We start from the raw sequence: 14,714 nt of genomic DNA, 5'->3' as shown, positions 1-14,714 counted from the left end.
GCCAACTTACTGTCCCTCCTATTGTCCTTTGCCAGGCAGTATTAGTACATTGGTGGGGAGTTACAGATGGTATTGGGTTTATTGCAATTTTCTTAAAATTGGGCAGTATTGAGACAAATACAGGGCAAAAGCGCAAGTAGTTTGTTGGTCTCAGCCTATATTAATAGGATGACAGGCTTTATATACATTTGGAAACATTTTTGATCTTTGTCTCCACCAAGCTAGAAGAGGTATTATTTTGCCTGAAAGAGATTAAAACTGAAAAAGTATTTTCAGGTGGTGTCAGCTTGCTAAGAATTGTAGAGTTTACTTTTCTTCAGTTGTCTTTATTTTCAATATTTTTACACAGTAGAGGAATTCTATGGCATTTTGATTTGGAAAGTTTAAGATTCACTGGTCTGGGATTCCAGCCTGGGAGTCAGGAGGATGGTATTTTTTTGTTTGAAATTCCAAATGTCTGACTTAAGGCAAGTCTTCTAAAAGCTATCCCCGCCTCTTTCTGCCAAAACAAAGGTAGTGATGCTTATCATAACCTAAAACTCATGGAATTTTGTAATTGGATATGACCTTAGAGATTACCTGCTCCTACCTGGTAATTTTATGTATGAGGAGACTGGGACTTTGAGAGGCTGAGTGATTTACCTAAACAACATTCAACATTCAGCATGTTCATAGCAGAGCTGGAATTTGAACCCTAGACTCCTGTTACCAGTCTAATGTGTTTTTAACTCAAATGCGGTGTATTTAGAGAACATTTAGAAAGACTCCTAGATTCCAAAATAATGAGTCTATACAAAATTTGACTAATAAGAGTTAAATGATTTAAAATATTTTAAAAATGCTGTTACCTGAATTTCAAAGAGCAGTGTTTATCTTCTATAGCTGAGTTTAAATTTAAGCAATCATGTCAGAAGAGCCCCATAAATCCTTGTCAAGTACCAAATAATCTGATTTAAAGGAGATATCATTTTCCTCTTTATTTTTGTCATAATAATATCAATTTGTATAGCTTTTTCACACACACACACACACTGTATTTTATTTTTACAAGAGATAAATAAACTGACACCAAACATTGTAAATGGATGACCACAACAAAAGCAACAATGATTGCAATTACCAAACACAAAACACACTCATACTATGTCATAATATTGACATTCAGGCCAGTAATCCTCCACTGTAACAGCTCCTTTACCTTGCAGTGAAAATTGATTTGTATATTTATTGCCTCTGAGTCCTTGTGGGATTTTTTTTTTTAATTCAAACAGAAAGTCACAAAAATTATAATCATCCTCATCAGTTCACTCAGTCCTATGTAATTAATTTTTTTTTCATCTTGATCTTTTGTTAGCACTTTTATGAGTTCATCAGTTTTCCATTAGAGTTCTGAAAATGCTTATTCATTCAGTTCAGCAGTCTAGTCAGTTACCAGAAACCTGTACTTGTCAGAGTCTTTTCCATGAATTCCTTGAAGATGAAACCCTTTTATAGGAACACATTTGCAAAAGCATCAGAGTACACCCAGAACTGTCTGTAAATGACAAAAGACTTAAAAATGACCACGTTTAAAGATTTGATGAAAGTTCATAATAATGCAATTGACAAGGAAATTTAGTTATTTCTGAGATAAACATTTTAAAGTAATAACTAGAATTATGACTTATAACATTATACCAGAACATATAAGATTTTTAGAAATTTCATGTAATGTCTGAAACATTTATATTAACATATTTCCATACAAATAACCCAAAGAAAGTTTAGTATTAGTTGTTTTGTTTGTTTGTTTGTTTTTTTATACTGCAGGCTCTTATTAGTCATCAATTTTATACACGTCACTGTACACATGTCAATCCCAATCGCCCAATTCAGCACACCACCACACCCACCCCACTGCGGTTTTCCCGCTTTGGTGTCCATACATTTGTTCTCTACATCTGTGTCTCAACTTCTGCCCTGCAAACCGGCTCATCTGTACCATTTTTCTAGGTTCCACATACATGCATTAATATACGATATTTGTTTTTCTCTTTCTGACTTACTTCACTCTGTATGACAGTCTCTAGATCCATCGACGTCTCAACAAATGACTCAATTTCGTTCCTTTTTATGGCTGAGAAATATTCCATTGTATATATGTACCACATCTCCTTTATCCATTCGTCTGTTGATGGGCATTTAGGTTGCTTCCATGACCTGGCTATTGTAAATAGTGCTGCAATGAACATTGGGGTGCATGTGTCTTTTTGAATTACGGTTTTCTCTGGGTATATGCCCAGTAGTGAGATTGCTGGATCATATGGTAATTCTATTTTAGTTTTTTAAGGAACCTCCATACTGTTCTCCATAGTGGCTGTATCAATTTACATTCCCACCAACAGTGGAAGAGGGTTCCCTTTTCTCCACACCCTCTCCAGCATTTGTTGTTTGTAGATTTTCTGATGATGCCCATTCTAACTGGTGTGAGGGGATACCTCATTGTAGTTTTGATTTGCATTTCTCTAATAATTAGTGATGCTGAGCAGCTTTTCATGTGCTTCTTGGCCATCTGTATGTCTTCTTTGGAGAAATGTCTGTTTAGGTCTTCTGCCCATTTTTGGATTGGGTTGTTTGTTTCTTTAAAATTGAGCTGAATGAGCTGTTTATATATTTTGGAGATTAATCCTTTGTCCGTTGATTCATTTGCAAATATTTTCTCCCATTCTGAGGGTTGTCTTTTCGTCTTGTTTATGGTTTCCTTTGCTGTGCAAAAGCTGTGAAGTTTCATTAGGTCCCATTTGTTTATTTTTGGTTTTATTTCCATTACTCTAGGAGGTGGGTCAAAAAAGATATTGCTGTGATTTATGTCAAAGAGTGTTCTTCCTATGTTTTCCTCTAAGAGTTTTATAGTGTCCAGTCTTACATTTAGGTCTCGAATCCATTTTGAGTTTACTTTTTTTTTTTTTTTAAAGCATTTTTTCTTTTTCTTTTTTTTTTTACTTACTTACTTACTTACTTAATTAATTTTTGGCTGTGTTGAGTCTTCATTTCTGTGCGAGGGCTTTCTCTAGTTCCGGCAAGCGGGAGCCACTCTTCATCATGGTGCGTGGGCCTCTCACTGTCGTGGCCTCTCTTGTTGCAGAGCACAGGCTCCAGACACGCAGGCTCAGTAGTTGTGGCTCACGGGCCTAGTTGCTCTGTGGCATGTGGGATCTTCCCAGATCAGGGCTTGAACCCGTGTCCCCTGCATTGGCAGGCAGATTCTCAACCACTGCGCCACCAGGGAAGCCCATTGAGTTTACATTTGTGTATGGTGTTAGGGAGTGTTTTAATTTCATTCTTTTACATGTAGCTGTCCAGTTTTCCCAGCACCACTTATTGAAGAGACTGTCTTTTCTCCATTGTATATCTTTGCCTCCTTTGTCATAGATTAGTTGACCATAGGTGCATGGGTTTATCTTTGGGCTTTCTATCTTGTTCCATTGATCTGTGTTTCTGTTTTTGTGCCAGTACCATATTGTCTTGATTACTGTAGCTTTGTAGTATAGTCTGAAGTCAGGGAGTCTGATTCCTCCAGCTCCTTTTTTTTCCCTCAAGACTGCTTTAGCTATTCGGGGTCTTTTGTGTCTCCATACAAATTTTCAGATGATTTGTTCTAGTTCCATAAAAAATGCCATTGGTAATTTGATAGGGATTGCATTGAATCTGTAGATTGCTTTGGGTAGTATAGTCATTTTCACAATATTGATTCTTCCAATCCAAGAACATGGTATATCTCTCCATCTGTTGGTATCATCTTTAATTTCTTTCATCAGTGTCTTATAGTTTTCTGCATACAGGTCTTTTGTCTCCCTAGGTAGGTTCCTTCCTAGGTTTTTTTTTTTTTTTAATTTATTTATTTTTGGCTGTGTTGGGTCTTCCTTTCTGTGCGAGGGCTTTCTCTAGTTGTGGCAAGCGGGGTCCACTCTTCATCGCGGTGCACGGGCCTCTCACTATCGCGGCCTCTCTTGTTGCGGAGCACAGGCTCCAGACGTGCAGACTCAGTAGTTGTGGCTCACGGGCCCAGTTGCTCCGCGGCATGTGGGATCTTCCCAGACCAGGGCTCGAACCCGTGTCCCCTGCATTGGCAGGCAGATTCTCAACCACTGCGCCACCAGGGAAGCCCCCTTCCTAGGTATTTTATTCTTTTTGTTGCAGTGGTAAATGGGCGTGTTTCCATAATTTCTCTTTCAGATTTTTCATCATTAGTGTATAAGAATTCAAGAGATTTCTGTGCATTAAGTTTGCATCCTGCAACTTTACCAAATTCATTGATTAGCTCTAGAAGTTTTCTGGTGGCAATTTTAGGATTCTCTATGTATAGTATCATGTCATCTGCAAACAGTGACAGTTTTACTTCTTCTTTTCCAATTTGGATTCCTTTTATTTCTTTCTCTTCTCTGATTGTTGTGGCTAGGACTTCCAAAACTATGTTGAATAATAGTGGTGAGAGTGGACATCCTTGTCTCATTCCTGACCTTAGAGGAAATGCTTTCAGTTTTTCACCATTGAGAATGATGTTTGCTGTGGGTTTGTCGTATATGGCCTTTATTATGTTGAGGTAGGTTCCCTCTATGCCCACTTTCTGGAGAGTTTTTATCATAAATGGGTGTTGAATTTTGTCAAAAGCTTTTTCTGCATCTATTGAGATGATCATATGGTTTTTATTCTTCAATTTGTTAATATGGTGTATCACATTGATTGATTTGCATATATTGAAGAATCCTTGCATCCCTGGGATAAATCCCACTTGATCGTGATGTATGATCCTTTTAATGTGTTGTTGGATTCTGTTTGCTAGTATTTTGTTGAGGATTTTTGCATCTATAGTCATCAGTGATATTGGTCTGTAATTTTCTTTTTTTGTAGTATCTTTGTCTGGTTTTGGTATCAGGGTGATGGTGACCTCATAGAATGAGTTTGGGAGTGTTCCTTCCTCTGCAATTTTTTGGAAGAGTTTGAGAAGGATGGGTGTTAGCTCTTCTCTAAATGTTTGATAGAATTCACCTGTGAAGCCATCTGGTCCTGGACTTTTGTTTGTTGGAAGATTTTTAATCACAGTTTCAATTTCATTACTTGTGATTGGTCTGTTCATATTTTCTGTTTCTTCCTGGTTCAGTCTTTTTTTTTTTTTTTTACGTCTTTATTGGAGTATAATTGCTTTACAATGGTGTGTTAGTTTCTGCTTTATAACAAAGTGAATCAGTTACACATATACATATGTTCTCATATCTCTTCCCTCTTGCATCTCCCTCCCTCCCACCCTCCCTATCCCACCCCTCTAGGTGGTCACAAAGCACCGAGCTGATCTCCCTGTGCTATGCGGTTGCTTCCCACTAGCTATCTATTTTCCGTTTGGTAGTGTATATATGTCCATGCCACTCTCTCACTTTGTCACAGCTTACCCTTCCCCCTCTCCATATCCTCAAGTCCTGGTTCAGTCTTGGAAGGTTGTACCTTTCTAAGAATTTGTCCATTTCTTCCAGGTTGTCCATTTTATTGGCATAGAGTTGCTTGTAGTAGTCTCTTAGGATGTGCTGTATTTCTGCGGTGTCTATTGTAACTTCTCCTTTTTCATTTCTAATTTTATTGATTTGAGTCCTCTCCCTCTTTTTCTTGATGAGTCTGGCTAATGGTTTATCAACTTTATCTTCTCAAAGAACCAGCTTTTAGTTTTATTGATCTTTGCTATTGTTTTCTTTGTTTCTATTTCATTTATTTCTGCTCTGATCTTTATGATTTCTTTCCTTCTGCTAACTTTGGGTTTTGTTTGTTCTTCTTTCTCTAGTTCCTTTACGTGTAAGGTTAGATTGTATAGCTTTTAAAGATTACAAATGTTTCATCCTCACAAATAGCACTATAAAAATAATAGCTAGTAATTACTGATTGCTTACTATGTGTCAGGAACTCTTCTAAGAGCTTTATATCTATTAACTTTGTCCTTAAAACAGCCCTAGTGGGCTTCCCTGGTGGTGCAGTGGTTGAGAGTCTGCCTGCCGATGCAGGGGACACGGGTTCGAGCCCTGGTCTGGGAAGATCCCACATGCCACGGAGCAACTAGGCCCGTGAGCCGCAGTTACTGAGCCTGCGTGTCTGGAGCTTGTGCTCCGCAACAAGAGAGGCCGCGACAGTGAGAGGCCCATGCACTGCGATGAAGAGTGGCCCCCACTTGCCGTAACTAGAGAAAGCCCTCGCACAGAAACGAAGACCCAACACAGCCATAAATAAATAAATAAATAAATAAATAAATAAATAAATAAATGGATCATCACGTTTAAAAAAAAAAAGAAAAGAAAAAGGTTGTAACTCAGGAACAGTCAGATGGAAGGGATGCACAAAAAACAAAACAAAACAAAACAAAAACAGCCCTAGTTACTGCTATTGTACTCATTTTATAGGTGTGGAAACCAAGACACAGAGTTAAAGTAACTTGTTCAAGGTCATACAGCCTTGAGGAAGAGCTGGGACTGGGCCTAGAATGGATATTTTTAGTCATGTTACTCTAGAGCTGCTTAGGTAAGCAGGGTAAAGGTACAGATTGTTCTTTATCTTTTTCCCATGAAGTTGTTTTTTTTTTTTTTCCCCAGTGCTGCTATTTACCTGGAACACTTTATCCAGGTACATTTTTCCAAGGCCATATGACGCATTATACAACTTGGCACTGGCCACGTCTAAGGCGTTAGGGAGAATATTTCTCAAGGTATTAAGAAAAATCATGATAAATTTTCTTGTAATGAAAATAAAATCTTTATTTTTTGACCTTGCTGTATTTGAGACTTCAGATTACAGCAATTAAACCCGTAGACAATACATCTTGTTTTCTACTTCACCTCTTTTTTACAGATAGGTCTTTCCTGTTACACTATTCAGTTTGTCAGACTTATTTTGGGAAAAAAATTTATAATTACATATAATTCTCTTTCTATATGCTAAAAAAAAAAAAAAATCAAGAGAATGAGAAGACAAGCCACAGACTAGGAGAAAATATTTGCAAAAGACACATCTGTTAAAGAACTGTTATCTAAAATATACAAAGAAATCTTAAAACTCAGTAATAAGAAAACAAACAACCCAATAAAAATATGGGCCAAAACCTCATATGAAAAGATGTTCCATATCATATGTAATCAGGGATATGCAAATTAAGTGAACAATAAGATACCACTGCACATCTATTAGAATGGCCCAAATCTGGAACTCTGATAGCACTCAATACTAAGGAGGATGTGGAGCAATAAGAACTCTCATTCATTGCTGGTGAGAATGCAAAATGGCACAGCCACTTTGGAAGACAATTTGACAGTTTCTTACAGAACTAAATATACTCTTACCATACAACCTACCAGTTGCATTCCTTGGTATTTATCCAAAGGAGCTGAAAACTTATGTCCACACAAAAACCTGCACGTTATAGCACCTTTATTCATAATTGCTAAAACTTGGAAGTAACCAAGATGTCTTTCAGTAGGTGAATGGATAAATAAACTGAGGTACATCCAGACAATAGAATATTATTCAGTGCTAAAAAGAAATATGCTATCAAGCCATGAAAAGGCAAGGAGGAAACTTAAATGCATATTACTAAGTGAAAGAAGCCAATCTGAAAAAGCTATGTACTGTATGATTCCAACAATATGACATCCTGGAAAAGACAAAACTATGGACACAGGAAAAAGATCAGTGGTTCCTAAGGGAAGGGATGAATAGGTGAAGCACAGAGGATTTTTAGGGCAGTGAAAATACTTTGTATGATACTGTAATTATGGATACATGTCGTCATACATTTGTCCAAACACATAGAATGTGCAGCAACAAAGAGAACTGTAATATAAACTATGGACTTTGGGTGATTATGATGTGTCAATGTAGGTTCATCAGTTTTAACAAATGTACCACTCTAGTGGTAGATATTGATGATGGGAGAGGCTGTGCATGTGAGGGGAAAGGCAGTGTATGGGAAATCTCTCTACCTTCCTCTCAACTTTGCTGAAAATCTAAAATTGCCCCAGAAAGTCTTTTAAAAAACCAGTTATAAGTAGAACTAAATGACCCATTGGATGTAATATAGATGGAAAAATATGAGTCTAGGGGGATGCGACTAGGTGAAAGATAGAGATTTGCAGGTGGAGATAGTGAGTTCAGTTTTGTATTTTATAATATTTATTTATTGAGCACTTACCATGAGCCAGGTACTGGTTTTTCCCATCCTATAGATGTGAAACTGAAGCTTAGAGAAGAGTCTGCAACCGAAGTCTTGTTACAAGCAAGAGATAGAGCTGGGGCTTGAATCCAGATCAATCTGGTGCATTTCTTATCATCCTGCCATGCTGCCTGTGAGATGCTTGTGAGACCATCCAGCATAAAATAAGTCTGGAATCCAGGATTAGGTATGAATGTGGCCGTTGAGTTGATGAACTGAAAAGAAGACAAAGGAGATGACTTGCCACTTTGGATGAATTTAGGTGAGAGAGACACTTCATGACAGAGAAGGCAAGAGGCAAGGAAGTATGCCAACATAATTGTGGTACAGGCCCAGGAATGTGTTAGTCATCTGTTATGGGTGAGTTGTTAACCATCTCCAATCAGGTGACCCACAGTGAGACAAGTGTAATGGATAGGAATGTATTATTTATATTTGTCCATAGACAGCAGCTGCCTTATGCACGTTGAACCTTTCACCATCCTCCAAGCCATCTTCTCTTATTTGGGGATAATGTTGTAGAAAAATACTTGAATCTGGACAAGCACTCACTGTGCACCAGTGCTGTATGGAAAAAACAACCTCAGAGTCCTGGTCTGCTGAAAGCTCAGACCCTATCCCCAGCTGGGACCAGGGCTCTGTAGCCTTGACCTTAAGATGAATAAAATAAAATGTGAAAATAAAGAAAGCATCTTTTATCTGGTTATGTTCTGTTACTTTAAAATAGTTTAGTCTTGAATGTCAGTGAAGCCCCATGACTTTTTCAGCCGCCCACCTCCCATTAAACTAACCCAAAGATAGTTTTCTTCATTTCTCTGTGCTGTTGTCATCTTATACAGAGTTTCAAGACAGTCAGAAGCAGCACCCAAATCATGTTTTTTCATCTATCCTATTTTTAAAGAAATTTTTTATATCCAAAAGCATGTGAATTTTATTTCCAAGAAACAACCTGAAATGATAACTTCAACCTTCTTTCTGCTTTTCTTCTTGAGAAGAGCTGCCTTGGATCAGAGAGTCCTAGGTTTCACTGTAGTTCTGTCAGGGAATAGCAGTGTAACAATGGCCAAGATACTCAGATACACTGATCCTTAATTTCCTCATCTGTGAAGTGAGGACAACACCAATGCTTTAGACTGTGAAGATGCAATGAGATGTATCTTCCATGTCTAGCATGTTTCCTGGTCTACAGTAGTCATCCAATACATGCTTGTCTCTCTTGTCTTTTCTCCCTCTCTTTATAACTTATGCTTCTCTTTCTTTTCCTCCTGCTGAAAGGGAGAGAACTGGGGACAGTCATTTTGTGTCTGGATAGGTCTTCAGTAGAGCATGGGAAAATTTTCCTTTGATTCTGCCACTTACATATTTTCTTTGCACTCCATTGCAGCCTGCCCTGGCCTCAAGCCTCCTGGTTTGAGATTGTGCTCTACTGGGCCATTTGCTTATTTCTCTCAAACCCTCCTTTCTGTTGCTTCACCATTCCCCTACTTTTTAGAGCAGGCTCAAGGATTAGTACATCTAAGAAGGTAAAAACAATAAATAAGGACAGATAAAGGGGTGGGATAAAATTGTCATTTGACACCCTCTACTGCAATTCTGCATATGTCTAGAATCTAGGAGGTACACGGGTATATCGCACAGTCTTTGCCTGGCAAAGTAGTTCTGTAGAATGGAAATCTTCAGCCTTTTCTGTGTTGAGGTAAACACCTGAATGACATTCTTGTGCTTGACATACTTCCTTGGAGGCAGAGGTGAGATGGGTTGCAGGTTATGGACAAGTCTTAGAGCCTCTTGCTGTATCTTTCCGTATTCACCCCGGTTTCTCTCCTATACAAGAAATGCAAGTGAATTTGAGATGATTATGGACACAGACTTTAATCAATCCTTGTGTATAAGAAAAAAAGTGAATCATCTTCACTGTTTAGTACTTTTTATTAATAAGTTTACTGCCCCCTCATTCACAACTGATTGTACCCGGGCCCTCAAAACTGCAGTTGATTGGTTGCAAATTGCTGCTTTAGAAAGATCTGTTAATCATCTATAAAATCAGATGGTCCAGTCTGGTGATTTCTGAGGTTGCTTCGAGCTTTAACATTTTATGTTTTGCTCACATTGTGCCACAAAGTCCCAGATCGTACTGGTAATAGATGGCCAGGGTGCTTCTGAGAGACCTGGTGCTGTGGGTTGAGTCGTGTCCCCCAGAATATATGTTCAAGTCCCCAAGTACCTGTGAATGTAATCTTATTTAGAAATAGTGTTTTTTCAGATGTAGCCAAGTTAAGACGAGGTCATACTGGGTTGGGGTGGAAGCTAATTCAATGCCTGGTGTCCTTGTAAGAAGAGGGAAACTTGGACTTGGACACAGACAGGGAGAGAACATCATGTGACAGTGGGAGCAGGGATCGGAGTGAGGCAGCTGCAATCCAAGGAGCACCAAGTGTTGCTGGTCACCTCCAGAAGCTAGGAGAGAGGCCTAGAACAGATTCTCTCTCAGAGCCTCCAGAAGGAACCAACCCTACTGACACCTTAATTTCAGACTTCGAGCTCCCAGAGCAATGAGGCAATACATTTCTGCTGTTTAGGCCACCCAGTTTGTTGTAATTTGTTATGGCAGCTCTAGGAAACGGACACACCTGACAAACTTCAGCTTTGGCTGATCCTGACCGATGTTTAAAGTTTGGCATTCCGTCATCCCTGTCATGTGCCCTGTGACTGGACATATCTCCAGCGGGCATGTGCACGAGGCAGGCAAGTGGACCGCGGGCCTGCTTCTCCTGGCCTCTCCCCACGGGGAGCCTGCAGTCTGTCTGGTCTTTCTAAGGTATTTGTTTTTCAGTGTACCTGGCAGTTGATTCCCCTGGATTCTCTTGACCAGCTCCTGCTGTGGTCTTTCTGAGAGGGTGACTTCAAACCTAGACTAGAACTGAGAAGAGATTTTAGAAAACAATTCTTGGCTTCCATTAGCTGATGTAATTTTAATTTATAATTTTAATGTCAGGGTGATCACCAGGAAATTAGAGAAAAAAAAGGCATTTTCTGATAATCTCATGACAGTGTCATTTTATGCTGATGGGGTAATTTGTCCCTTTAGAGAGAGCTATTTCTTGAGTAATAATTTTGGGTACTAAGTGACAGGCTCAGACTATTTTAGGCCTCTGTGGCCTTGTCTCATGACATGCACTTACCTTGAGGATAACGCGGGTGGCAGGTCTTGCCCGTGACTCACTCCTCATCCAGCAGTTTGCTGCACTGTTCATGTCTTTAGCAGATAGAAGCATATGACAAGGAAGCCTCGGAAGATTTGCTGCCAATGTGATTTTTATGTAAGACTGGCATGAAAGATTGTTCTCGTGCCTTACTAAGCATCTTTTCACTCATACTAGACTTCTTGGTGACAGCCCAGGAAATTCACTAGATGTGAAGAAATATGTGATAGCCAAGTATTACATTTGATAGTTTTATAAAAGTTTTCCAACTTGAAGCTGCCTCACTTAAACTAATATGGGTTTATATAAAGTTATCTTCATTTATGCTTCCTAAAATGTATACTTAACTAACTATATATTAACTTGTACTAAAGAGAGTAAAGAGATATAGACTATTTAAATTTATTTTAAAATATTTAGAAAAACCCCTCCAACACTTACAAAATACAACACCTTTCAGGGTGATGACATATGCATTAAAATAATGTTCAAAGCTGCCAACTGCTAGCTACCTTGTCCCCTCCTTCACCTAAAGTGACCAACATTAAAGAGTCTTTGTGTATCCCGTCTCACCTTTCCATGGCCTGGGTTGTAATTACAGCTTTTCCACAGATTCTCTGTTTCAGATCCACAGCTAAAGTGCCAAGGTTTTTCAGTGCTTAAGAGATGGAAATGCTATTTTAGTAATATTGCTTTTTGAATATACAAAGCTCTGTGAAGATAAGGGTGAAATGTCCATTGCCTATTGTGCCCAAAAAGGGTGTGCATGTTCAGATTTATAATTCTTATTATTTACCTTTTGTATATGAAGAAACTGAGATTCGGATAAGTTCAATGACTTGCTCTCAAATATTTAAAATGACAGCAAAACAGGAAGATCGCCCTGTTACAAAGGCCCACTGATTTCATATCAAGAGTTTGAGAATCTGCTCTTACAAAAATACTGGGACAAAATCATAGAGTGTAATGCAATCCTACTAATTAAAGGATTTTAAAAATTTTGGCCTATCTACAATTTAATTACTTTACTGGCTATTAGCTACAAACCTTTTAGCTCCTTGGTGGTTTTTAAAATGTGAAGAAAACCTCAAGTCAAAGAGCCCAAAGCAAAACACACTGTTTTTTCCTGATAATGACATTTTCCAGACGTGATTTTTCCTGCTGTCAGAGTGTGATAAAAGGCTTGGGTTTATAACTTGACCTAAGCCTTACCTTGGTCTTGTCCAGCAGAAATATGTGTTTCACTAAATTAACAACGGATCTTAAGGCAGAGAGTCAAGCTAATCCCCAAAGTCAATATATTGTCCCTATAATCTGCAGGTGTATAAGGACCACAGAAATCAGTTTAACATAATTTTCCCATTTGTCTCTGTTCAGCTTCTGAGATGCCAACTGCTGTTTTCAATTTGTCTGGGGACTTCATCTTTCAGAGCTGTCAAGAATTTTAGTGGCTACAGGGAGAGACCCTGAAGATAAAGTTTATTGATTTATTACTGCATTCATATAAAACACTAGTGGACTTTTGAATACCAGGAAATATAAGAATGATCTTTCTTACATTCAAAAAATGAGAATTTGTGTATGATGAAAATAATACCAAATATTAATATGGTACTTTTCAGTTCAAACAGTGCTTTCATTTCATTCCTGCAATAACCCTATATATCAGATAGCTGAGTTGTTGAGCTACAGTGACACCCAACACACACACTTACACAGACACACAAACATATATACACACAGACATACACATATATGTTCGGTTTTCTCTCACATAAAAAATACCCCAACACTACCATCTCCTCAAACTGTAACCCCCATCTCACAGTTGATTAATTTCTAAAATTCTTGAAAAGGTAAGAAATGTTCCCATGACTGTCTTCAACTTCTTACTACTACTCCATCAAGTCTGTTTAATCTTTACCGTTATAGAAAGCTTTTAGTTGTGAATGACTTTCTTAGTGCCAAATCCAGTGGATTTTCCTCTGTATTTATCACCCAAAGCTCTCTGTAGTTTTGGATTCTATTCATCAACTCCATGTTTTCTCTATCTAGTCTTTTAAGTGTTCCTCACCATGGCTTCTGTGGCAATGCCATTTTCTTCCCAATTCTATGGCCAGGCCCTCTCTGATGTCTTTGCTGGTTCCTCTCTCCTTTCTTCTGGAAGATGTGTACATTCCCTAAGGTTGTGCCTGTGACCCTTTTTTCTTTCAGGCTCTCCCCTCTCAGCCTCAGGCCCCCCTGAGAAATGATTTTTACCTATTTCTGTTCATCCTCCTCCCCCACTTTCTACAACAGCCATCGTGTTGCACCCTGACCCCTTCCCTCTCAGCTGATGATCATGACCCTCCTATAATGAGAAAGCAGGGCTGGGAAAGCTGGATGGGAATCCCTTTGGCTTTCTGTCCGCAACAAGCTGACCTCCACCTGTACTCACGCTTACATCCTCTCCTCCAGCTTATGAGGAAGAGAGTGCCTCTCGCTGCTCAAGACCAATCCTTACTCACGATCCTACCTCTCTGTCCTTTCTGGGAATAGAACCTTGTTCTATTGATTATTTCCTCCCATTTTCAACCTCTTCCTCTTTATGTTTGGAGCCCATACACATGTTCATGTCTCTCCAGTCCTTAGAAGTGCCTGCCTTGACCCAGGGCCCTCTCTAACTACCAACCTATCTTTCTCTTTTCCAGCAGGGCCAAGCATCAATAAGTAGAGTCTAGATGTCCTTCTATTTCCTCTCCTTTAACTCTTTCTTCAATTCAGTGTTTAATGTCAGCCCTCTGGTTTTACCGAGGTTTTCAGGGACATTTAATTGGCTCACGTCACCAGGGTAACAATTTCTTAGCAGCAGTTGACACTGCCCACCACACCCCCCTTTTCAAGACGTTGCTCTCTTGGTTTCCATGAAGCCACTCTCTCCTGTTCTTTGATTATTCTTTGTTTCTTCTGAGCTCTCCTCCTTCTTTCTTATTCTTCAAATTGTTTCTCTTTTCCTTTTCCACTGCCTTCGGTCTTCCTCCTCCTCCTCCCCCCTTTTTTTCTTTTCCCCCGTTGATGCTCTCCTTTGAGCTACAAGTTTAAGTCCCATTTTTACTCCGTGATACAAATGACAGACATCGTTCACATGCCAGACACTTCCGATGGTAGTGTCTGAGTCACTGGCCTCAAAGTCTTCTTTCTTGCTCATCAGTAACACATATTAGAAGGCAGGTGAATGAGAGTGGTTGTTATCAAGATCACCTTGCATCCATTTTAATTTCTGGGAAAAAAAAAGTAAATAATTTGCAAAC

At 38.9% G+C, this 14,714-nt stretch overlaps 1 long non-coding RNA gene across 1 annotated transcript in view; it reads right to left on the bottom strand.

Annotated features, from left to right (window-relative positions):
- Positions 1 to 1,227: 1,227 nt before the first annotated feature.
- The window catches only part of LOC309666534, a 35,585-nt gene continuing 22,098 nt past the window's right edge, over positions 1,228 to 14,714 (bottom strand). The window contains exon 2 of the long non-coding RNA XR_014267147.1: positions 1,228 to 2,245. This is a non-coding gene — a long non-coding RNA (uncharacterized lncRNA). The remainder of the gene's footprint in view (positions 2,246 to 14,714) is intronic.

This window comes from Balaenoptera physalus, assembly GCF_965194825.1.
Source record: "Balaenoptera physalus genome assembly, chromosome: 1".
Taxonomy (NCBI): domain Eukaryota; kingdom Metazoa; phylum Chordata; class Mammalia; order Artiodactyla; family Balaenopteridae; genus Balaenoptera; species Balaenoptera physalus.
Note: the sequence above shows the minus strand (reverse complement) of the source record. Positions and strands in the feature narration are given on the sequence as shown.